This window comes from Cheilinus undulatus, linkage group 9 (genome assembly GCF_018320785.1).
Source record: "Cheilinus undulatus linkage group 9, ASM1832078v1, whole genome shotgun sequence".
In the NCBI taxonomy this organism is placed as follows: domain Eukaryota; kingdom Metazoa; phylum Chordata; class Actinopteri; order Labriformes; family Labridae; genus Cheilinus; species Cheilinus undulatus.
In genome coordinates this window covers 13,575,953-13,600,541 of record NC_054873.1, presented here as the reverse complement: position 1 = coordinate 13,600,541, position 24,589 = coordinate 13,575,953, and the positions used below count along the sequence as shown (strand labels likewise).

Genomic DNA, 24,589 nt, shown 5'->3' with positions numbered 1-24,589 from the left:
AATGACATTTCTCTGAAATCTGAGAGATTTTAGGAACTTTAAAAAACCTTCACACCAGAAAACATCAAATTAACTACAAAATCATGATAACTAAAGTAGTGTTTTCCAAAGTTTACAGTGAGTTTGCATGTTGCCTTATGTTTCTGCGGACAAAGGACTACAAGCATCATTGCGTTTAAAAAACACAAATCAGTGCCATTTGATTTTTGATTAATAAACATACAGTGTGTATTAAAAGTATTCACCCTCTTGGATGTTTTACCCTTGTATTGGTTTTATAAATCAGTCATGGTCAATATAATTTGGCTTTTTGGCAAAGAAAATGACAACGAAAAACCCTTTGGCTGTAGTCATAGCACTGAGTCTGTGTTGAAAGGTCGCTGTGCATCTGGACACTGCAATTCCACTCCATTCTTCTTTGCAAAACTGCATGATGCTGCCACCACCCTGCTTCACAGTGTGGATGGTGTTTTTGTGGTGATGTGCAGTGTGTCTCATCAGACCAAAGAACATTCTTCCACTTGACTGTGGAGTCTCCCACATGCCTTTTGGTGAACTGTCGCTGAGATTTAATCAAGAGTTTTCTTCAACAGTGGTTTTCTCTTTGCCACTCTCCCATAAAGCTTTGAGCGGTGAAGAACTGGGCAACAGTTGTTGTATACAGGGTCTTTCACATATCAGCTGCCAAGGCTTGTAAATTCATTCAGAGTAGTCATGGGTGTCTTGTTGGCCTCTCTCACTAGTCTCAGTTTTGCATGATCTCTCAGTTTGTGAGGACTGCCTATTCCTTCCATTTCTTGATGATGGATCTAACTGAACTCTGGGGGAGGTTCAGTGCTGGATTTTTTGTATCCATATCCTGACTTGTACTTTTCAGTAACCTTTTCTCTGAATTGCTTAGAGTGCAACCCATGTATGGTCCATTTCAACAAAGCGGTCTGGTTTGGTTCAGTACAGGTTTGCCGTGGCCTATCTCATTTAATTCTAAACTTGTCCGTGTTTCATCAGCTGATGACAGGAAATCCATCTCTTTTTAGAGATCCAGATCACCAGGCTCAGCTCAGTCGAGCTGGTGGTTTGGCTCCCAACCAGTTCTTCTTTTTTTTTGAAAGATTGGCTTTTGAAATGTGGATTGAATAACAACAAAGGATAGATAGGGCCCTATGAAACCCGTTTTATGTTTTGCCAGATTCCATTTATTTTTTTCTGTTTTAATTTTTTTTAATTCTGTTTTTTAACCAATATTCTAATTTTACCATCACAAAGAGTATCCTGTTTATGAAAAAGAACAAAATATTCACTAACTAAATAGAAATAACCTTAAATTTACTGAAAAAGGGGCACAGCTGGCCCAGGATAACCCTGATATAAAATAATTATAATCAGTGTAACAGTCCAGGGGCGTAGCTAGGGGTTTTTGGCCCCCAGAAAGAATATTACACAGTCCCCCCCTTCACTGGCTAGCCAAGCAACAAATGTTGCATCATTTTTACAAAAATATATGCATTTTAATGTATTTTTGAAGCGTTATTTGCCAATTTATGAACAATATTTTTCACTATGGTTAAACTGAATTTATTTATTATTTATATTATTATCACAATTTGGACATTTTCAGGGGAGGAGCAGAAGCTCCCCCAGTATTTATTTTACTCTATTTGATACAAATTTCAGTCTTTTGACCCATTTATTTTGTCACTTTTGATTCAACAGTGACACTTATTACTCAGAAAACATAGATAAAAACACACGTTCATTGCGAGCTTCCTACTGTGGGCCCGGGTAATCAGTACTCTTTTCCCCCCTGTGCTACGCCCCTGTAACAGTCAGATATTTCCAACATTTTAAGCCACATCCACAAGTATAATCATACCCTAATTGATGTTTATAACATAAACGAAGAAATTACGGTTGTCTAAGTTAACACGTTAATATTGCGTTAACTCAAATTACTTCTAATGCCGCTAATTTTTTTGTCACACGATTAACACATGTGCGTTCTGTGTGACCCTCGACCCATCCCGCAGTTTGCCAGATCAGGAAGTGGTGCCGTCGTGATGCGGTACAAGCGAGCAGAAATGGATAAAGGACAGAGACTTGAATGGCAGCTTCAGCTTTCAGGTCATGTCAGATAAAACTGAAGTTATTTGCCTCTACCGTCGACATGAACTGAGTTGCTAGGAGTTCGTAAAGTCTTAATAGCCTGTACCACTCGCTGGCCGAGCACACTGCTAATGCAGAGAGCTGCCCCCTTCGCCATGCTGGATTTGTTTACTGTGGAGACACTCAGACAACACTGCAAGCAGGGATGGACTCGCTATCTGGCTTACCGGGCATTTTCCGGTGTGCCAACGCACTTTTGGGCCAGCATGATTCATTCATTTACTCATATCTGCTATGAACCGGCACTACAGCTGCGCTGACCCTTTATATTGACTTTTCCCTGGTCTGATCACTAAGGTTTACCCCCTCTCTCATCCCCACGCAGCTCCTGCATGAAAGTGAAAGTATTCGGAAATAAATGAAACTTACTAAAACAATCGACTGGAACTGTAAATAAACGCCAAATTTAAAAAAACAAACAAACAAACAAAAAAAAAACAGTCAATCCAGATGCTGCAAAAGTGTGAAAGACTGCAGTCCCTATAGGAGACGGTCTGGTGCATGGTGAATATACAGCTAGCCTACATCATGAGGAGGAGGAGGAGACAGAGCAGTAGAGGCTGGTGTGACAGGAGAGCCTGAGAGTGAAGCAGTGAATGAGCTCTGTAGAGTATCATAATATAAGCTAAAAAGCATTCTTAGACTGTGGGTCTCCTTTACTTAGGAAGAAAAAAATGGTTTAGATTAAAATTATAGCTCTTCTATGATCTGAAGAATGAAAAGATGGTCCTCTTACAACACCTTAAAGGTTCTCAACTGAGACTTCTTTTACTTTGTGTGTTCATGAGTTTTGAAAAGCAGTTTCACATTTGTGTTTATTATGATTCCAGTAAATCTACTGGACTGAAGACAGTAATTTCTTACTGTCAGCATTTATTTTACATTTGGGCATTTTTTAGTTCGAAAGTAAAATATGATAAATAATAGCAGACATTTTTTAAGAAATGACTTGCTTTTTCTCTTGAGCAGGGCAGATGTGTCCACCTTACTCACATCAGAACAGTGAAACACCATTAGATGTGTCTGTGCCTTACTGCTGAGCTCTCAGAGGAGACTTGACTTCTCCCAGTGATCTGTAGTGTAATTCTCTAACTGTATTTAGTCTCTCTTTTTTGTGTTATCCTGTTGTGAGTCCTCCTGTTGTAAAGGGATGTTTCTGTGAACCTTTATTTCCCCCATAATAGGTTGAAATTCTCTGCTTTAGTGTGAAGGATCAGGAATGATCTTTAAGTGATTTAAACTTGACTGACCGTGTTCTTTATGTCCATGTGTGATGATGAGATCTGTTGTTCTGTGTTAAGCTGCTGAGAACAGAGGAGTTAACTTCTAGAAGTCTGAAGTTGGACACTACTGTGGTATTATTCAGTAATGTTACATTAAGGTCAGTATCTCTATCTGTTGTCCTTGTTGGGCTTGAGTTTACCATGTTGTGCTCTCAACAGATTTTTGGAGCATTCAGTTTCTCTGAGCTTAGACTAGAGAATTTTCTGGACTTTATCTGTTGTTGTTTTGGGTTGGTGACATGAACAAACATGTGCATAAAGAAAGCATTTTTGTCCATTTGTATTGATAAGGGTATTTATATTGTGAGAAATAGTCCTGTAAGGTACATTTAGAACAGACAAAAAAAGTGCTATTAATCTGTGATTAATCTCGAGTTAACTATGGAATTTGTGAGATTTATCACAAACAAAATTGTAGTCTATTGACAGCCCTAGAAGAAATCCTTCTGTTCTGATGGTAACTTAATAAGAATGTAACATTAAAGTTAGATGGTTAAAAGTAAACCTGCTTCCTGAACTTTAATTTACTCTCTCAGTATGTAACAGTCCATGCAGTTTGATGCTGCATTGTGTTCTACTCCTGACTGTAACGGTTCTCTCCTCATCTCCTCAGACATTTGGCATCACCTGATTGCAAACAACCTACATGTATTAGCTTTAGCTTTAGCTCTAGCTATTGCAACATGAATTCTAACCCTTCAAGCTGATGGATGACCAGATTTCATGTCTTTTATTAAGTGGTTCCATCTTGCAAGGTTTCAAGCTGAAACCCGGTCTGACAATGACCTGACCAATCAGTGCCACTCGAGGTTAAATGCAACTGCAAGCCTGTAAGCAACTGCAAGCCAGTTAAGAGATTGGCTATAGCAGCAGTTTCATCAAGCCTGGGTAGCATTTCCTCATTTAAGAAGAGCAAAGAAGCCACTGAAAGCTTTCTTTAGTGGAAAAGATGTCTTTGCTTGTGTAAGACAAGACTTTTGCGATGTGTTTATTGCATGACTCATAGTGCGTGAATAACACAACTGCAATTTTACTGTGCATCACTGATTAAAAAAACATCTTTGTTGCATTTGCCAGTTTTAAAAGGAGTCACTGATGTTTGAACGAGTGCAGGGAGCCACTGTTCACACTGAACTATCATGTTATCAACACAGGAAGGAAAAAGCACTTAGAAACCTACAGGTTATAATTTAGACCCATCTTTGGATCCACTTAACAGTTTCTCACTGATGCTGCAGAGGTGCAACGTCAAGAAATGCTTCATCTCTCTGCCTCTGTGCCATATCTCCTCTATTCCTCCCATCTCCCACTCCAAGAGAACCATTCTGCCTTCCACAGTCTCTAAATCCCACACCTCCCCGAGCATACGCGTCTGTTCATCACACTTTCTCCTTTCTCTTCTTCTGTTTTTGTTTCTGGGATTCTGGTGACATTTTCAAAGCGCCAGATCCTTGCCTTGAGACATTTGTGCATGTGCCCACACCTCTCCGCCCCCCGAAAACACACACACACACACACACACACACAAATACAGAGAGGGAGAGAAAGCAGATACACACACTCCTCGCCTGGAGCCGGGCCCCTCTGTGCTCATCTACCTCAGAGAAGCTGGAGCTTGGCATAGAGAGGAGGCTCCGGTGGATTCTGTGCTCCGCCTGCCAATGCTGCTCTTTTGATCTGCAGCCAGCTGATGACAGATCTACATTAAGCTCATAGTCTTCTCTCTCTCGCTCCGCTTCTCCTCTCCTCCTGCCTGACACCGGGGCGAAATGTTGCTGTAAGTCCACGCGCACTGGTGGGAATCGACATCTCAAGGGCCCGGCCCTGTGAGTCTCCTCTCCCACCGAAATGAGAGAAATAAAGAATCCTGAGTGGGTTTTTTAGCTTGTAGAGGAAAACCACGTGGGTGTAAGCCAAAGATAGAGCAAGACCAACAATCCAGGAGGAGGTTTTGCACGTCTCTGATGTGCACCTTCAAGTTCTGAAGTAAAAATTCAACATATTACATGCACATGCAGAGGTAAAGTTAATGTTTTATGTAACTGTGCATCCTGTTTGCTCACCTGGCAAAGTCTCAACCATTTTCTGGCCTTATTATCCCTTCAGTTTTATCACATTCTCTGTCTCTCTTTAGCTTTTGACTTCAACAAAGATAAAATACCAAAAACATCTATGTTATCAATATGGAAAAAATGTGTTACCTACAACCAGCAAACTTGCACTTCTTCTTTTGAGTACTTTTCAAACTCCTTACAAATAAAGCCTAGAGTCAGTTCATGCAGATTCTGAATAAAAAACAAGATACTTGTGCCCTATAAAGAGGATCAGCGCTGAGTGAAGAAATCCCTGATCCATTACTATTTGCCTCCATGAGCCAACCGTGCAGACCGATGGGTAGTAAGAAACCCACACTTCACCAGTCCTAGCTGTGATCAGCTGACAGCCAGCTGATCATAACTATCACCTCCCAACTCCCACAGCCAATCACAGCTCTTTTTTACTCAACACAGCGGTGTATTTAAATTTGACATACTTCTCTCTAATCCCTGCTTACATTAATGCTAATGCACAATACAACAGATCAACTGTTGCAAATATCCATTGCACGGATATATTTCACATTTACCTGGGAAAGCTCCCATAATAAGCATTTGTAAAGGGCAGGGCTTTTCCAAAAATTCTCTGAAGGTGATTGGAGGAATGTTCTGTCAGTTGCATTCATGACAAGCCAATCAAAGAGACACATTGCGTTGTGCACATGCGCTACTCTTGTGCAGGGTACCGCTGCCTTAGATTGTTAATGATGAAGCTTCACCCAAAACTGATGCCAAGGCTGGTCAGGAGACAGGAGACGCCCTGAAAACTTTGAATTAATGCTGATGCACAAAGCTGCTGCCAAAGCTTAACCTCCTCCACCCCAGCCTCCTCCTTTATAACATAAAGCTTGTTGCACCCTCAATTTCAGATTCATGGTACTATAGATTAATTGCTTTAGAAATAATTTTCATAAATGTATCTATCCATACACTCCCTGGAAAGTCAAAGCATGCGCTTTTGAGCTGAGCCATCTCCACCAAGTAAAGATTGTTAATTGCGGAGCTTAATCTAAAATTGATGCCAAGGCCGGTCAGGAGACGTTTTCTCTGCCAAGAAAAGCCCTTTGCCCTTGTTTTAAAAAAGAAATGAAGACCCGTACCGATTGAACTGTATTTTTCCTACAGCTACATCCGAGGTAATGGCTACTGTGACAGCAGACATAGGATACACCAGCAGACTCCACCTGTACTGAACACAAACTTATGCTGAAGTCTTGGTTTTAATAAAGACAGGTTGTCCAGTTCTGACAAAACTGCCGCTGTGGTAAAGTAATCCTTTCCTCCATTAACTCTCACAAACCCATGAGGAAGCAGGTCAGCAGAAGAGGGAAAACAACTGTCCCATCATTAAAAGCTTTAAGTGTTGTTTTTATTCTTCATGGAGATACGTGGTCAAGTTCTGTTGCAATATTTCTTTAACTTGAAATGTGTCGAAATACCGGTTCAATAAATCAATTTTTTGCAGCGACAGAGATTTTATTCACATTATGCAAACATTCAAGTGCTGTTTTTTTTTATAATGGTTTACAAAAATCCTCCTTCTTGTGTTTTATGTACGCTTTTCTTAATTAAAATGAGTCACAAAAAAAAAATAATGCCCTTAAACAAAGCAAATGACATCATATTTGCAATACGAGCAAAATAGTTAGCTTATTCTATCTAAAACTGATGAAGCCTAGCGTTACGTCATGAAAGTCATACCTCAGTTGTGATCAGCTGGTAGCCAGTCTCACCTACCCCACCCCAGCCGCCTCCTTTATAGCTTAAAGCTTGGTGCACCTCCATATTCAGATTCATGCTAGTATGGATTAATTGCTTTGGAAATAATTTCATTGTTTTCAATACACATGGTCTTATTTATGGAATTATTTATTGCTTGAATTTGTCAAAAAATATATAAGATTAACCCAAGAAAAATCACATATTAAATCGCAATTACAATATTTGGGAAAAAAAACTGCAATGAGATTATTTTTGCAAATCGTTCAGCCCTACTATAATAAAACTATACCCAAGGCAATCATTGCACTGGAGGCAGCCATTGCAAACAGCTTCAAGTTCAACGTAACCCCACCTAAAGCTACTGCCTTGTTCTCCTCTAATGACACTGATTGGTCTGAACAGTGTTCGGTTCAGCACAAACGTTCTGGATTGGAGCTTTTCAAGATAGATTTGTCTGATGGCAGAGATGGATTCCGGCAAATCCATCTGCCTATCGAGGTACTATAAGATATGAAACTATATGATATGAGACAGTACCATACAAAATGATACAAAACAGATATGATAAAAAACAACACCATATGATTTGATAAAATATGGCACAAAGCAGCACGGTATTCTGAATATTTAAAGGGCCCTTGTTGATGAACTCCTGCCTTCCTTGACCTCTCCATTGACTAAAAACAGTCAAGCCACATGACTCAATCTCAATACTGGATATCTTTTAAATTACTGAGATTTAGAACTGAAGGGGGAAAGTGATTCCCTCCTGAATTCCCTAACCCTAAGGTCTGTGTCCACAGCCACTGTTTTTTCCTGGTCGTGCTAGAGAACTTCTCAACAGTGTTTATTGTAGCTACATTACAAAAGCTGACTTTCACTTCAATCTGTAGTGTCCATGAAGTTGTTTTCAAACAGCCTTGTGCTTCAATTAAAGGAATCCTGCCCCGACATAGACAGCGGGTGTGTAGTTGGATGCTTTACATTTAAAGACGAGTCAGATCGGTTTCTCTTCCACCATTATCATAACTCCTGCCTGATATTGATTTTTATTGGCCAGTAAGGGGGACGTGACATTGACCAGCATGGTGCTCTTCCAAAAGCTGAAGTGTTTTCAACTGAGAGCGCTTTGAGCACGGCGCCAAAAACAGCCAATGCCAAGGGCGTTTGTTTCTGCTCAGGAAGCTGTGCACTGAAGGTGCTAGACTACATTGGTTTTATATTGAGAATAAGCAATGCCAGTGCAAAAACAGAGGCTGTGGACTCAGAACTTTAATGTTGCATGCTGGTGACATTCTTCGCAATGTGTTTGCCACGCACTTACACGGAGCAGAGGCAATAAAAAGGCATTTGCACACTGCAAAATGTGTTTGTAGGCAGTCAATAACAGATTCCTCTTTGTGTGAGTGCTGAATGTGAGGGATGAGTCTGAGTGAACTCTCTGGTCCGGAGTGACTCACACCAAAAACCAGACACTTAGCTTAATGTGTCAGACAATGGCAGACACTACATCATAACAACTTCTGGACCAACGGAAATATCCAGGCCAGAAAACCCATACTGTTTTCTAAAAGTGGCTTTTCTTTAGCCTGAAAATAAATGCGAGGTAAATTTGGTTTGCTGTAATTAGTTCCATAAAAAAGCAGCAAATGGTGCAGCATTGTATTCTTCGCCAGACTCCCCTCTGGTACGGTTCAAAATTAATTAGAAAATGAAAAGCTTTTTAAACACGAAGGGTGTCTGAAAAGTTTCCTTGTTGTGTGCCTAAAAAAAGGATGAATTCCTCACCAATTATGGATGCATGAAAAGCTGAGAGATCTGTCAAGGTAATGAAATCTCAGATGATGAAAAAAGCTAACTGTAGAGCTGAAAAATCTGCAACAAAACTAACAAATGGTATGCATCCTCATTGGCCAGGCCTGTGAGTTTCTAGCAGCATGCAAAAACTGCACTCAAGCCCCTTTATTTTTATAATATAATGCATTTTCCAAACCGGTAAGTGCTGGTGAAAAATAGTGCTGTACTGTGTTGCAGAATGAGAGCAATCAAACAAGATGCACGGCTAACAGCTGCAGATGAACGAAGAGTGACAGGCTGTGATGGAGCTTCACCATTAGAAACACACAACCAGCTGTTATTTCTAAAGGGGATCATCTGCTTATTACCGCCATATCCAGCAGGAATATCTCGCCTTTGCTTTATGTAGCATGGCAGGCGGATTGAAGGTGTGTCTTTGTTCTGAAAGGTGAAAACACCGTCTACCAGCCGTTTTCCCCCCTTAGATGCTGTGATTGAGTGTATGATTTTAAAGAGGAGAGGAAACAGCAGAGAGCGCTCGGTTGGAGCTGACTGTATTGTTTGTATTTGTTATTACAGAGCCATCCTTTGATTCAGTGGGGCAACGCCTTTATGTGTGCTGCAAATTGGCAATCAGTCTGTCACATTTCCATTTAAATGGCCACTGTAAAGTGCCTGTGAGGAGGTCACGGCCTGCCTCTGTGGAGTAGAGAACGCTATTATGTTACAGCCTTAAAGATCATTTACTATATTTTTGTTAGGCGTGGAGAATATAATGGTGCACATGCATGAATTCAGCTGCACTTTGTTTTCAGTCTAGCACCTCAGATACGTATAATTAATATTGCTTCCTTTTGTAATAAGACCTTTGTATGCCCAGACAATGGAGTTGCATGTAGACATGCGACAGTGAAAATGACATATGAAAGTAAACACACTAGTCAGAGTGCATGTGGGCGGAAGAGGGAAAAAAGTAGATCTTTGTTGATGTAGCAGGCCCTTATTTATCAAACGTGCATACAGCAGAAATCTGTGTGTTATCAATCTGGACGTGAGTGGAAGATTCGCTCCAATCCCAAAGGTGGATGTGCTATGCATGTGTTATGACTCTGGCGATGTTACCCCTTAAGTCCACATACTCCGCCTGTGCTGTGTTTTGAGTGCTTTGCTCCAACCAACAGCGAGCGATCTCGCACTTGGAAAGTGTGTCTGGAGTGCTGCACAGTGCTGTGCAGCCCTGAACAGATTGAGACTTGAGATCAAAACATCACATGAAAAATCATGCATGTAGCGTTAGTTCAGGCAGATCACAAAGCCAAGTGCTGCCATATTATTGAGATCAGCTGATCTCATGCAAGCCCTTATAGTTCCCACTTCCCTTTGCTCTGTTGCACTAAAAAACAACACTTTTTACACTTTTTGAACACCTATCTTCTGTCCTACTCTACCTACTCTTTGTCAACGCAATTTCACCCAATTTCATCAAGACTGTTACATCTCTCTGTCGGATAACAGTGAGTTGCTCCCTCCAGGTGGGGAGATTGTCTTTGCCCCAAGTGAAGGAGTTCAAATACCTCTATGTAGGTATGTAGGCAAAACTCTCTTCTGATTGATCCCAACCCTCACCTGTGGTTATGAACTCTGGATGACCGAAATATTAAGAAAGAAATTAGAAATGTTTCAATGCACACCGTATTTTTACTTGGGAATTTTTGTGGATGATTTAAGCAGAAAAAATATTAGATATTCAGAAAAAAGATGAAACTTGAAAGTGAATTACTTAAACCTTTAGCTTCTCAAATAGAGGGATGAAAGCATTTGCTAACTTGAAGGCAAATTTGGTACCCCTGGATATAAAAATCCAACAAGATGATAGTCAGACAAAACTTGAAAGTTCAGTGTGCTTGTAAGCAGACAACATGATAATGTTACAACACTTATGTCCACTTTTAACAGTCTTTAGTGTAAGAATAGACTCTGATGTTTATTTTTTTAAGCAAACGTTGCTTTTTATCCCTCCTACACTGTGCCTCAGAGCTGCATTTTCTGTTTATAGTTGCCATTCCTATTGATGGGCATGTGTTAATTTCCTGCCATAATATAGCAAGCCTGTACTGTTTTCAATATTCTCCAACCCAGCTTCTCCAGCATTCCCTGATTTGGAATCTTCGCACACTGTCTAGCTCTGAGCCATGCTGTCCTAAAGAAGAAACAGCTGTTTGCATGAATCTTTAATGCACGCCCACATTGGCATAGCGTTGAAGCAGATGAGAAACTGGAGGATCACCTCGATCCCTGATTTAAGCTGTTTCAAGTCCCTCCTGTTTCAGAATGTCAAACGTCTCATTTACTGGAGTGCATCACTTAAAATGTTAAAGGTTAGAAAAACAAAAAACAGCTACAGCACTTCAGCTAGAATGTGACTGGAGAGTTCCTCCAGCAGTTTAAGTTTATGAGGGCAGAGTGCAGAAAGTAGAGAAACAGCTTTTCATATTTCAGAGTCACCAGGCACTGCGTATCAAATCCCATTCACAAGGATGGGATTCATGTTTGAAATTCATATGCCCAAGCTAAAGCCAGTGTTTTAACAAAATTTAAAACTGCAGTATTGCATTAAATTTATGCAATCCTCAGTTTACTATAAGACTCAAAACACTGACATCTAACACCTTGTTGCCTGCTATTTCTTTCAGACACTGGTGGTTAGCTTTTGACAACACATTATAAAGGCACATGCCCCTGCTCTGTCTCACAGCAATTTCATCATTCCTCTGTTGCTTTGCATTTGTTTAGTTTACATTTGTGACTGCTACATTAAGAGTGTGCTGTGCTCTTATTCCTCAACATCCCTCATGTATTTGAACTAACGATGACAGCAGGACAAAAATCAAACATGCTTCACTTTTGTCGGGAGGTTGTGAGGTGTTTGTTCTTGATTGTTGTTTACTGACACTACACAAGATGAAAATGCAGGGCTGAAGGGTCCTGGAACCCTGATTGTCGTCCTGAGCTATGGGCATCATAATAACATGGAGTCTGACCTTGCCTTCAGAGTCACCAGATAACCTAGTAAGCATGACTTTGTACTGTGGGAGCTAGAGAGGACCAGCCCATGCATGTACGGAAGAACATGCAAACAGTAGATCTGCACCTCTGCTAAAATTACATCAAAGAAATCCATCCATCCACTTATCACACCACTTATCCTGTTGTAGGTCACAGGGGGCTGGAGCCTTGTCAATCACAGGGCTGACACATAGAGACAGACAACCAGGCATGTTCCCACTCACACCTACAGGCAATCTAGAACGATCAATCAACCTAAGGAGCATGTTTTGGTGGTGGGAGGAAGCCGGAGTACCCTGAGAGAACCCATGCATGCAAGGGGAGAACATGCAAAATCCGCAAAGAAAGGCCTTGCCTAGGAAGCAAACCAAGAACCTTCTTGTTGTGAGGCAACAGTGCTAGCCTCTGCGATGCCGTGCAGTCCCATCAAAGAAATAAACTTGCTATTTCCAACAAGTCCTTCACAATAAAAGTCTTTAGCTGTTGCGTTTCCAGAGTGCATGTGAATACCTACATCAGGAAATGCGGTGTTGTGAATACCAGTTCAGTCAGGACCACTTTGTCAAGAAACACATGATCTGTGTTGTAAATATTTCCCTATATTAGCAGTTATTGATCTATATTCGATGGTGTGGCTGTTATGGGATCCTCCTTCCCTTCCACAAGCCTACGGCACAAGCAGCACATGTCCCTGTTCTTCCTGTGCTGATAAAAAAAAAAGCATAAGGCAGGGAAAAGGCAGCAATAAACCCAAGGCGGAGCAGGCATCAGTGACAACAGAATGACATTGATTAAGTCAGATGTAGAATAAAGGAGGAGCTGGGGTGGAGGAGGGTTGCAGAGGGAGAATCAAAGCATAGTCAGGATAGAGCAGCTTAAATGTGGCAGCATGACTGTAATTAGCCAATAGCGTGCTTGAAGCAAATAAGGCGTTTCAGGTGGTGAGGGCTTGCTTAAGATCAGCTAATCTTAATTATATGGCCAGCCTCAACTACGTATATGCTCCATTTTTTCCAATCTTACGCACCGACATGAGTTTAATATACAATCACAGGCTTGTTCTGGGGGGAGAAGTGGGGTAGTAACACCTAAATGTGGATTTAAGTGTATGTTATCTGTTTTAATTTGGTAACACCCAGATATGACACTGAAATTATGTAGGGTAAAGAAACATAAATAAAAAATTGTGCTTGCAAACCTAAAAAAAAGAATCCAAAATTTAATTATGACTGAAAAGAAAATGTAAATGAATAGTTACTTATTTGGAGTAGTGTGATTAAATGTAATCACTTACCACCCACTGCAAAGAGGAATGAACTTTTTTCATTGGTAATGGAAAAATATTCACAAGTTTTATCCCATAATCTGAGCTCTCTGAGACACCTTAGTACTGAATTATGTATCTTATCTAGCTCCCAGTGTCAGCGACAGCAGCAAAATGTTATCTGCCACCTTAGCGGAGTAAAGGTTAAAAAATTGATTTATCTTTCATTGAGTCGCTTTAGTCGTGATTGGCAAAATAACTGCAGTTATCTGCTAATTTTTGCCTATTAAAGCAAACAAACATTGAAAAGTGGTGTTCATGAGTTCATAATCACAATAACAGAGAGTCAAATCCAGCCGTGGTGACAGCCCATAGCTCAGAGCTGAAAATAATATTGAGGTGATGAATTGACTTCACCTGAGTGCAAACCAATAATCAGAGAGGCTGGCTGAGAAAGTGAAAAGCTCCAGCATATTGAAAGAAAAACACACAAACACTCTGCTGTCAGTGTGTTTTGTGGTCTTAATTTAGAAGGATATTTAGAGCTCCCTCTGGCTTTGGCGTCCCACCCAAAGAGGAAGTAATTCTCCTCCTTTTATATTTGTCTGCAGAAAGGCACTTTGGTGAAATAAGCTAAAGAGTCAACACCATAAGCTGGATATGCTGCCCTGCACAGAAGAGCAACGCGCCTGTCAATATGGCATCGGGTTTACAATTGTTGTGCTTGGCGACTGCTGTCCGTATCACACAAGTGTGAAAAGCAATAACAGCACCAAAGTGCAACTGTTGGCGGTCAATATTTTCTCTCCCTGATAAACCCTCTGGGCAGCAGCGTTCCCTCGTCTAGCCAACACAAACACAGCTTTGCAGTTTCAATCTGTCACAGAGTGTGAATATCAAGCCAGGAAGGGAAAAAATCAAAAACACAAACCCTTGTCTTTTACCACTCTGCATTCTCACTTTCACAGAGGAATCATCCAAATGTGAAGTTTAAGGATTGCCTGAGATAAAGTCACGCTCCTCAGCGGTGTCAGCGGGGTTAAAAAGAACTCCCCGCTGAAAGCAAATTAGTCTTCACGGCTGTTCCGCTGCGACTTTGATTCAGTTTACCTTTTTCTCATGTCACTCCTCCGCGGGGGAACGTTTTATGAAAAAGCAATCCGAGGCAGCCACTGTGAACTCGACTCAAATGTGTAATCGAGCACAGCGCGTACTTCTGTGATGCAGAAACGGGAAGAAACTTAGAGAGGGAAACGTACCTGGTAGGAGTCAGAAGTGCTTGTGGAAGAGAGTCTGCAGGTTAAGCTGGACGGGATGCATGAACACGTCTGCCTCAGAGGAATCTGACAAACAAAGACACACAAACATGTCAGGGTTAGTACACAAATATGCAACATCTCATAATCACACGTCAGCCTTTATTCGAATAGACGAATCGGGGGCGCAGGTGGACACAGTCGGCCCGCGTTCAAATCTGGCCTGTGGCACTTTCCCGCATGTTTCTCCCCAGCTCTCTCATCCCTATTTCTAATAAAAGAAAACTTTATGCGCACATTTAATACAAACAATACAGCTGTAAAAGCCTCAAAATAAAGATAAACACAGGGCAAAGGAACATAACAGCAAGGAAAAAGTGCCAGAATGATGAGTTACACTAAGATTTCCTAAACAAAGAAGCTTAAGAGAAAAAAAATAGGTTGAAAAGTGACATTTTCTGTTTAAAAGTCGTTTGCATGTGTTATGAATGAGATACCATAGAGAAAAAAAAGATTTTCAAAATGATCATTTCATTAAATTGAGATTGCTAACTGAATTTCAACTATTTGCAGGTATTCACATTAAAATGCTATGGTTGGAATCCCATTATTTTTGCATTTCACAGCACTTTCATTTACGTGCTTATAATTCATCTTGTTCCGTCTTAACACATTTGTTTTAAAATTTCCCCAGTATTCTAACACAAAATTAAGTTATTTGGATCCCATGTGAACCAGGGCTGGGAAATTAATCACAAATTAGATTAAGTTGCAATATGACCTGCTGCAATTTTCAAATTGCAGACAGTGCAGTATTTTTTTACCTGAAGTTTGTGTCAAAAAACAAATTCAAAACTTCTTTTGCAGCAGAGACGTTATGCCTTACATATCATGCAATCATTCTAATGGCATATTTTTGGAACATTGCACAAGAAATCCCATTTTTCTTAATTTTCAAAACATTTTTCTTGTTGAATATAAAAATTATATAAAATGGCCATTCCCTTTAATACAACAGTTCATATCCAATTTGCAAAATGAGTCAAAATCATCAATTATAGATATTAATTAGACATTTTTCCAAAATTTTCAGCACTAGTTTAATCTAATATTGTGTTGGTTAGAGTTTAGAACGAATTATTGTTTGTTTTTGTTGAAAAATAAATGAGACGAGAAATAACTGCATATTAAATCACAATTGCAATAGTGGGTGTAAAAAAAAAACAATCGCAATCAGATTATTTTTCCAAATCGTTCAGCCCTAATGTGAACATGTTCTGCAGATATTTGCCACAGCTTTTGCTGTAATCTCAAGAAAACCTTTATTTGAATGTGTGGCAACGATTGATGCCAGTGGGCACCCTTGTCTCTTCTACTGTAATGGTAAAATGTGAATAACAGTACAAAAACATAACATCATGAATATGTATTATTTCAAAGATATTAGCTCATTAGGAAACAGTTTTATAACACATCATAACAAAAAGTTATTTTTTCATCAAATAGGCGACCGCATTCCTTTTATATGTAGATATGTATTTATTTATATACAAACAAACTTGAAGAAAACTGATTTGTTTTAAAGTGATTTGTAAAAGGGCTCAAAATATGTCAACATTTATATCTGGAGTTAAACTGAAACAAACAAACAAACAAACAAACAAAAAAAAACTATAAAGTTACCTCAAGTTAAAGATTAAGAGATAATTATAATTTTAGTGTGTTAAATCAGGTGTTGCTGGTCTAAGGCCAAACTGTTTTCCAAAAAAAGGCTGGTTATTTGGTATTGTCTCAGATTGTGGTGAAGTATAATGGCTAAAATTGTTATAGGGTATTTTCCAAAAATAAGCTCCTGGGTGAAACTGACTCCAACCATAGGGAGCAGGATTGTTTTGAGGCATTGGAAATCAACAGATAAAACCAGTTTTGGGGAATGGAGGGCCAAGCTGGCACAGTTGCTTCTGTACAACTAATTTACAGAAATAATAACAATGTAAAGGAATACAGATCTATTTGGGGTCCCTGTCTGCACTTTGTGCTCAAGACTGTGTCTTAAGGTGTCTTAAAGCGTCTAATTGTTTATCTAATTGACAGAAAAAGCATCCACACCGTTTACAAATGTATTTATAGAAGGGAGCTTTGGCAACTGTTGTTGACGGTGGGCTTGAATAGGTTACGAATACTTCACCTAATGTTAAAAACATAAAAAAAAAAAAAAAACTTGTCACAGATTGAAGAGTAAATAAAAAGAGCTAAGAGGATCAGTTCAAAACTGAGAGTTTGATTTCACAAAGTAGACATTACTTTAGACATGTGCACACAGCTGTCTATCATTTAAATTAAAATGAGATCTTAAATGAGGAGGGGTCTTTTTCCATCACTGTGACTACCAGAGCTGTGGCTTTCTACTGGTCCCCAAAAGGGAAAAAGTACCATGCGATGAATGCAATTTGAAAATAAATTAATGCAATAATGTTAGATATTTATCACAGTCCTGGTCTTAGCGCTATTTGGTGTCTGTCTGCCCTCACTCTCCCCAAATATTTCCTGTCTCTCTACAGCCCAGGGAATAATCTGGGTGTTACAGCAACACCAAACTAAATGTAAATAAGAAAAAGAATAAGAAGAGATTAAATAGATTAAATCAAATTTAAATATGAGGTACATATAATTTGTACTCAAAGGATTAAAGTTTTCTTTAAAGGCAAGGCAAAGCTAGGCTGTGCAAAGCCCAGTTATAAATTATTTTAGCAACAAGGCTATCCAAAATGCTTCACACAAAACATCAGAACATAATAGATAAGAAAAAAGATTTAAAAAGTGCTAAACACAGACCATAAAACCAACGAAGAGATAAAAGCAGACAAATTAAATTCAATAAAAGAGGAAAACACACAACAGGTGAAACTCAAGATGTGTTCAAGTAAATGAACAGTTACAGTGAGAAGTGATGATAAAGTGAAACAACGATGATTAATGACAGGAAGTTATAGACACTGAATGATATTTGAACATGGTACAGTATGGTGCAGTGCAGTGTGGGGTAAAAGTAGGGATGGGAATCCCTAGTGGCCCCTACGATATGATACTTATGCTACGATTTGATATTATTGTAATTTTAAACATTTTGCAATACACAGAGTACTGCGAAACCATATATTGCAATATATTGCTGATTTAGCATTAGCCTTGCTTTCATTTTTGTGGTATTACCGAGTCATTTATTTTCATATGGCACTCCTTGCAGACCCCATGTGTCATGTCCATGTTGTTCGTGCTGCTTGCATTCCTAATGTCTAGGGATGCACCGATCCACTTTTTTTCAGTTCCGATCCGATTCCGATAAATATGTGCTGATACCAATACTTATTCCAATATGTATGTATATATATATATATATATATATATATATATATATATATACACAGTGCTTAACAAATTTATTAGACCACCTGTCATATTTGTCTCAGAGACCATCCAGCATCATGAAGTCTTAAATTCGGACTCTTTCATTTTCAGTGAGCTCTTCATGTTTTACCATTTTACCGGATGCCCCTCCTGTTGCCCCTTTACAACAATTTTGCCAAATTTGAACACCTTATCATTATTTTTTCCTACCAATTTTAACACATTTTTGACATTTAACACCTATTTTGCCCATTTCAAACCCTTTCCACTTTCTGCCTGTCCTTTTTTCTGCCTGTTTTTACCATGTCTGAACCAATTCTTGCCACTTAAGCGTAAAGTTGCCCCTGTTGACCCATTATTGCCACTGTTAACCACTTTGAACACCCAATTTTCCAATTTTAACCGCAATTTTAACAATATTATCTTGCCATATGTTTACTTTGAAAATTCTGTGAATTTCCCACCCAGAGGCCAAATATCAAAGCACGATATTAATCTGCAAAGAGGAATGAAGGCGGACGGTGTTAGCTTTCAATGCTAGCCATGCTGTAGAGAGTACTATCATGCTAACGTCACACCCACTCTTCTTTGTATTCTCTCATCTTTAGACTAGTTTTAACTATTCTAAATATAGACTTACGTTTAATCGACTAGGTAATTATACCACTGAGAACATCCTTAACTAATACTAGCTCAGTTACAAACAGACTGTCTTGTGTTAGACTGCGGTGCGTTCATGGTCTACCGCAAACTGTAGGATGGATTTGGATCGGTCACTTGGATCGGCGCCGTCAGTCAGATATCCGATCTATTAACTACGTCCATATCGGCCTGATACCAGTATTGGATTGGATCGGTCCCATCCCTACTAATGTCCTTCCTCTGGTGCTGCCATATTGGCTGTACCAACTTTCTCCTGCTGTATGACCGTCGCCTCTGTTGACCTCACTGGACAAAGGGCTCAACAGCACCATCAAGTGGACAGGAAAGTAACTGATGCTATTTATCCAGTATCATAGACTTCAGTTCATAATAGCAATTAAAAAGAAAAAATCGATACTTGGTGGAAGATACCATAAGATATATTGCCGAGCAAAATGTCACAATACTATGCTGTAACGATTTTTTTCCCTCAACCCCTGGTAAAAGTAGGGATGCACATAAATTGCAATTTTATCATTATTGCAATCTAAAGTTTCACATTAAACAAATAGCAAATAAACTGAGGACAAATATTTTTTGCAAACACCCAACATTCTCTCACTCTGCTTATATTACTTATCTAAATTTAACTATGAAAACCTCACTGAGATCAACACTCTCATTTACAAAAGGGCCAGGACAGGCAGCAGCATGAACAATAATATTACAGATATTACAAACACTGGTAAACACAGGTGTACACTTGCTATTATAACATTATGAAAACAGTGCATTATTTCAGTGCAGGCTTGACATTAAAAGATACTTGAAGTTTAAAGTCATGACATTTTGTCATGACTTTGGACTTGTAAATTAACCGTATATGAGCGGATAGAAACTCACTGCAACTTCCTGATTTTTTTTTTTTTTTTTTTTACCAAAGCAATGTTTATCACAGAAAAAAGAGAAGATAATTCAAATTCACTTTTTTCCCCAACATCATTCAGCCCTATAGGTATAGGATATAATATAGAAATTACAATATAAGAGTCAATAAATACATGATAATCTAGTATAGCATCACAACATTACAGAACTGATGATATGTAAGCAAAATCCAACATTTTCAGAGAAGTGCAGTAGTGCTAAGAAAAGTTTTCTGATGTTTTTTTTTTTGTAGAAAATGATGACTAACTCAGGCTGAAAGGAAGAAATAATAGCATCCCCACATGCATGCAGTAAGAAGTTCCATTCAGTGAGCGACACTCTCAGTCAACACACCTCACTCACTCACAGCAGCTGCAGACTCGGCTTCCACAGCATCTTCATTTCTTAAAAAAGAAGAAAAAAAAAAAAAAAAAAAAAAAATCAGATCTCCAGAGCCCCCTGAGGAGGAAGCAGCGCTGTAGCGGGGACGTCCAGGAATGCTAACTGTCGCCGTCTCTCTCTGCGCACTCACACACACTGACGGCTGTGACGGGGGAAGGCTCGGTGCTCCCACTCTGAGGCAGGGTAATTGGCTCGAGATGATGGGCCATAAACATACATCACAGGGGCGGTGAAGCGCTGAGCAGACAGCTAACTAAGGCTCTCTTTTCTACTGCGTGGCTCCTCTTTGTCCTCCACACATACACACATTACTGTCTCTACTTTTCTCAATATTCACTCTTTGAACTAGGGCTGGGAAATTCACAGAATTTTCAAAGTAAACATATGGCAAGATAATGTTGAAAATTGTGGTTAAAATTGGAAAATTGGGTGTTCAAAGTGGTTAACAGTGGCAATAATGGGTCAACAGGGGCAACTTTAGGCTTAAGTGGCAAGAATTGGTTCAGACATGGTAAAAACAGGCAGAAAAAAAGTGGAAAGGGTTTAAAATGGGCAAAATAGGTGTTATATGTCAAAAATGTGTTAAAATTGGTAGGAAAAAATAATGATAAGGTGTTCAAATTTGGCAAAATTGTTGTAAAGGGGCAACAGGAGGGGCATCTGGAGACCCCCTCTTTGTGTGTCTTGACCCCCAAGGGGGTCCCGACCCCAAGGTTGAGAACCACTGCCTTAGTTGATCTGATATGAAGACTAGCTTCAACACTAATGCTGATGTCACTGTTTCTCTTTGGCCAAGAGAAGTCAACATCACAACTAAAGCCATCTGAGTCTTCTACCCACCTCAGTGTTTGAGGGATTTCCTCATCAAAATGACATTGTCGGCAGGATTTCTTCATTTAAATCAAACAGTAGAAGTAGAGTGTCAAAATACAAAAGACCTTTTTAAGCTTTCCTTAACAAGAAAGAGAAGTCAATAACACTGGTCTGCAAAAAATGTGGGGAAATATATCAGAGTCTATCCAATTCTGCAAGTACCACTCCTCCAGTGGGTGTATTACTGTTCGGCTGAGTTTTGGACTAAATCATCCAGCCCTACTTGCATGTGTGCTCGCCCCTATTATCACCACAGTGAAGGAAAAAAAGGTGCTCCTTTCCTGTAATTTCTCACCATAAAGCCATGACAGTACACGGCCCTATTTCTTTGGCATCGTGACCCAGAGGACGCTCCGTCCTGCCATTATCATGCACTGATGTATAATAGGCGGCACCCTTTCAAAATGCATCATCACCATAACAGATAGGATGCTCTCTCTCTCACCATTACTAGCACCAGACACCATGGTGGATAATAGGCTATCCGCTCCTGCGGTGCTATCACCATGCCGCAGACTTTTCCCTCCATTACCATAACACTCCTGTCATAATAAGCTGGGAGAGCCTTCCAGTCATGACCACAGCTCGCCTAGAGGAGGTCACTCGTGTCAGATTGTTTGCTCACACACGGGTAATTGGGAGAAATAAGGCTGGCTGAAGGGAAATAGCGCTGGAGCTCCTCTTTCTTCCTTCACATTTTTCTGTGCTGCTGAGCCATTTGATGTGTTTAAAAAAGCGAGGAAATAATAAGAGATGCGGGGAACAGTGCCAGTTAATTTGGCCCACTCAATTGCAGCTGTTTGCGCCATCTCTAGATGATGTATCATAATGGATATCCACTCCCTATTCTGTATTCTCTAATTCCGTGACATGGGATGAGGATTTTGTCAATAAGATCCACTTCATTCGTCTAATCCTTTTTCTTTTTCTGGGTTTTCTACATTTAGTTTGACAGGTCTTGCATGGCCGCCTTTTTTCCCACTTCAGTGACGAGCAGCAACCTGGAGACCCTCGCCACTCTCTCCGTGGACTGCGACTTCAAGGGGAAGGGTAAAAGCAATGGCAGTGGGGGAAGGAGGGACAAGAGGGGGGTCCAGGCAATAAGCTCATTATTCAGGAAGACACTCGAGGCCACAGGAAATAGCACACTTCATTTTTCTTGTCAAACTCCGGCTGGCTTTAATGGCGTCTTCACAGCGAGTGGTGAGACAAAGGGATGGCATGGCCCGGACCTGAGACGTGGGAGGAGTGCAGATATAAAGATGGAGGCCGCCATCACAGCGACAGCCAGTGTATGTTTAGCTTGGAAGAAGACCGCCTGAGCTGCTAGAGCTACTGAATGTGTCCCCAAATAAATACCTCTTCAGAAAGCGCATGGGCGTCATGATGGCCCCAGTGGAGGAAAGGGGCCTTATTATACCTGAAATAATACATATATATATAAATTTTAGTTTCCCTCATTATCATAAATGTCAAAGAAGGGTAACATTGTCAAATGAATAAGGATAAATCTTAACTTTCTTAACTGTAATTGAAAAGACAAAACATTTATATCTATTTCTTTGGTTTAAATTGATCAACAATGGGGTTTCCCATGTGTGGATGCAATTTTTTATGCCAGTTCCTGGTCTCACCACGTTTCCTATATTCCTATCATATTGTACTTGGAAGAGATAAATAATAAGCAGACGCTGATTATACTGTTAACATTGGAAGGACAACATGAGAGAAGACATTGTAGGAGATGGAGAGTACAGTTGCTGAATCAACTGAGACAAAATACAGGGAATATTTTTCTCTTGCACTTTTCAGCCACTCAGACAGACACAGATGAGGAAACTGCTGACATTTTTGGATGCCTGCCAATACATATGACTAATCTGTGATATTTTACCCCAAGATTTTTTTCAAATAGTCTCACATGTCGTGGCGTCTGATCTGCAACAGATGTAAACAAGTCTCTGAGGAGGTGCATGTCTGCTGCATGCATAAGCTGCAGGGCTAGACAGACCCATGGCGTCTGCTGCAGTGTAGATTTGAGGCAGAAATATAAATTAGGCTTAAGGAGCAGTCTTATTAGGAGGAATACCCCAGATTTGCACCTGTCTACTCCTAATGTTATGATGAACAAACTAAAGGGTGCTAAAGGGTGCACAAGTCCATTTGCTTTTTGAACAGCATAGGTGCTGGGTATAAAAAAAAAAAAAAAAAAAGACAAAATGCACTGCAAGCCAAAATGCTTTGCCTAAGCCTTAGGCTGGAGATATACTTGTTTGGTGTTCACAAGTGAATCCGCTGAATTATGAGCATTCTTGTGAATATACTTGCACATGTCAACTATATCATACACAGCAAATATTAATGACTAAGGGTTTCTTTTGCACAAACTTGTTCTCCTATCTCTTTTGGACAAAAAAGAAAAAAAAGTCTTCAAAATATTCACATTTCCACCTAAAAAAAAGTCCTTGCACTTCTCAGAATTTGAGTCATTTTTTAAAGCAGCTCCTGTCTGCAGAGAGACAGAGGAACACATCACAGGCTCTCTGTGTCTCTTTCTCTCTACTATGAGTTATTCTGGCTCTCTCCTCCAGTTTCTAAGTCTGTGCACAGCAAAGCAGCAAAGCATGATGTGACAACGGAACAGCCTGCCATTTGTTGTCACAGCCCACTAAAATGCATTCTGGGTTACAAAAAGACAATATGGCAGCAGTATTAGCAGCTAATTGCAGGATCCATTGAAAAATGGATCATGTATGGATAAAAAGACGTATCAATATCAGAGTTACTGGTGTAGATTTTACCTTTAAAGACCCAAGAAAGTTAGCTGAGTTCCTGGCTTGCCAGAAAATGTTCTGAAAGAGCTAAGAAGGCGTGGATAGCATCATTAGAATGGCACAACAAGGGCTTTGAGAGAAAAAACATGGCTACAATCTATGGTTCAAAAGTTATTTAACCTCTGGTTTCAGAGGATTAATGAAAAACACAGGAATACAAACAATCATGGGTGCACTTGGCTGAAAGTCACCAGTTTACACAGTCACTTTTTGAACTGTTACACTGATCTTATTGGCATCATTTTTGCAGGTTTGAACAATGAATTCAAAAACTGACTTCATCTTTCCCAGCTGGTCTGAAAGACATGTTTTTCTCTGTGCACTGACAGTAACACATCACAAAGATGTGAAGAATTGTGGACTTGGTTTATCAATTTGTCTTTAAAACTTTGTTGTCGTCTCTGTTCATGTGTTGACTGTCAATTCTGCCTCTACCACACGTGTTTACCACATCTAACGACAATGCTGCGTAATTTTTTGAAGATGTTCATAGCCAACATCTAACAGCAAGTAAATCTCTGGCCTCAGTCTCAGGCATGTAAACTTGTAACAGTAGCAGAACGTGCATCTTCAACATCATGATTAAGGAAATCCAAGTATATTGATATCTGATTCAGCTGCACAACATAAAAAATACGTATATAGTTGTTAAAAATTGCAAGCAAACACCTGTACACTGCTTAAAATGAGCAAATATGATCTGAACATTTTGGTATCAAAACTTTCCTAATGCATTTTTGCAATTTAGGCAGTGTGCAGGTGTTTGCCCGCAATTTCTGATTGATTCATTCCTGTCCCATACACCTGTTGAATGAAATAGATGTAGTTTTTTGTTAAAGCTTTGACCCTTTTGGTT

General features: G+C 39.7%; 1 protein-coding gene across 2 annotated transcripts in view; it reads right to left on the bottom strand.

The window, feature by feature from the left end:
• Positions 1-24,589, bottom strand: part of mgat4c (mgat4 family member C) — a 202,729-nt gene that overhangs the window by 76,373 nt on the left and 101,767 nt on the right. For both annotated transcript variants that reach the window (XM_041796227.1, XM_041796228.1), the window contains exon 4: positions 14,651-14,734. The gene's annotated coding sequence lies outside the window, so the exon portion shown is untranslated. The remainder of the gene's footprint in view (positions 1-14,650; positions 14,735-24,589) is intronic.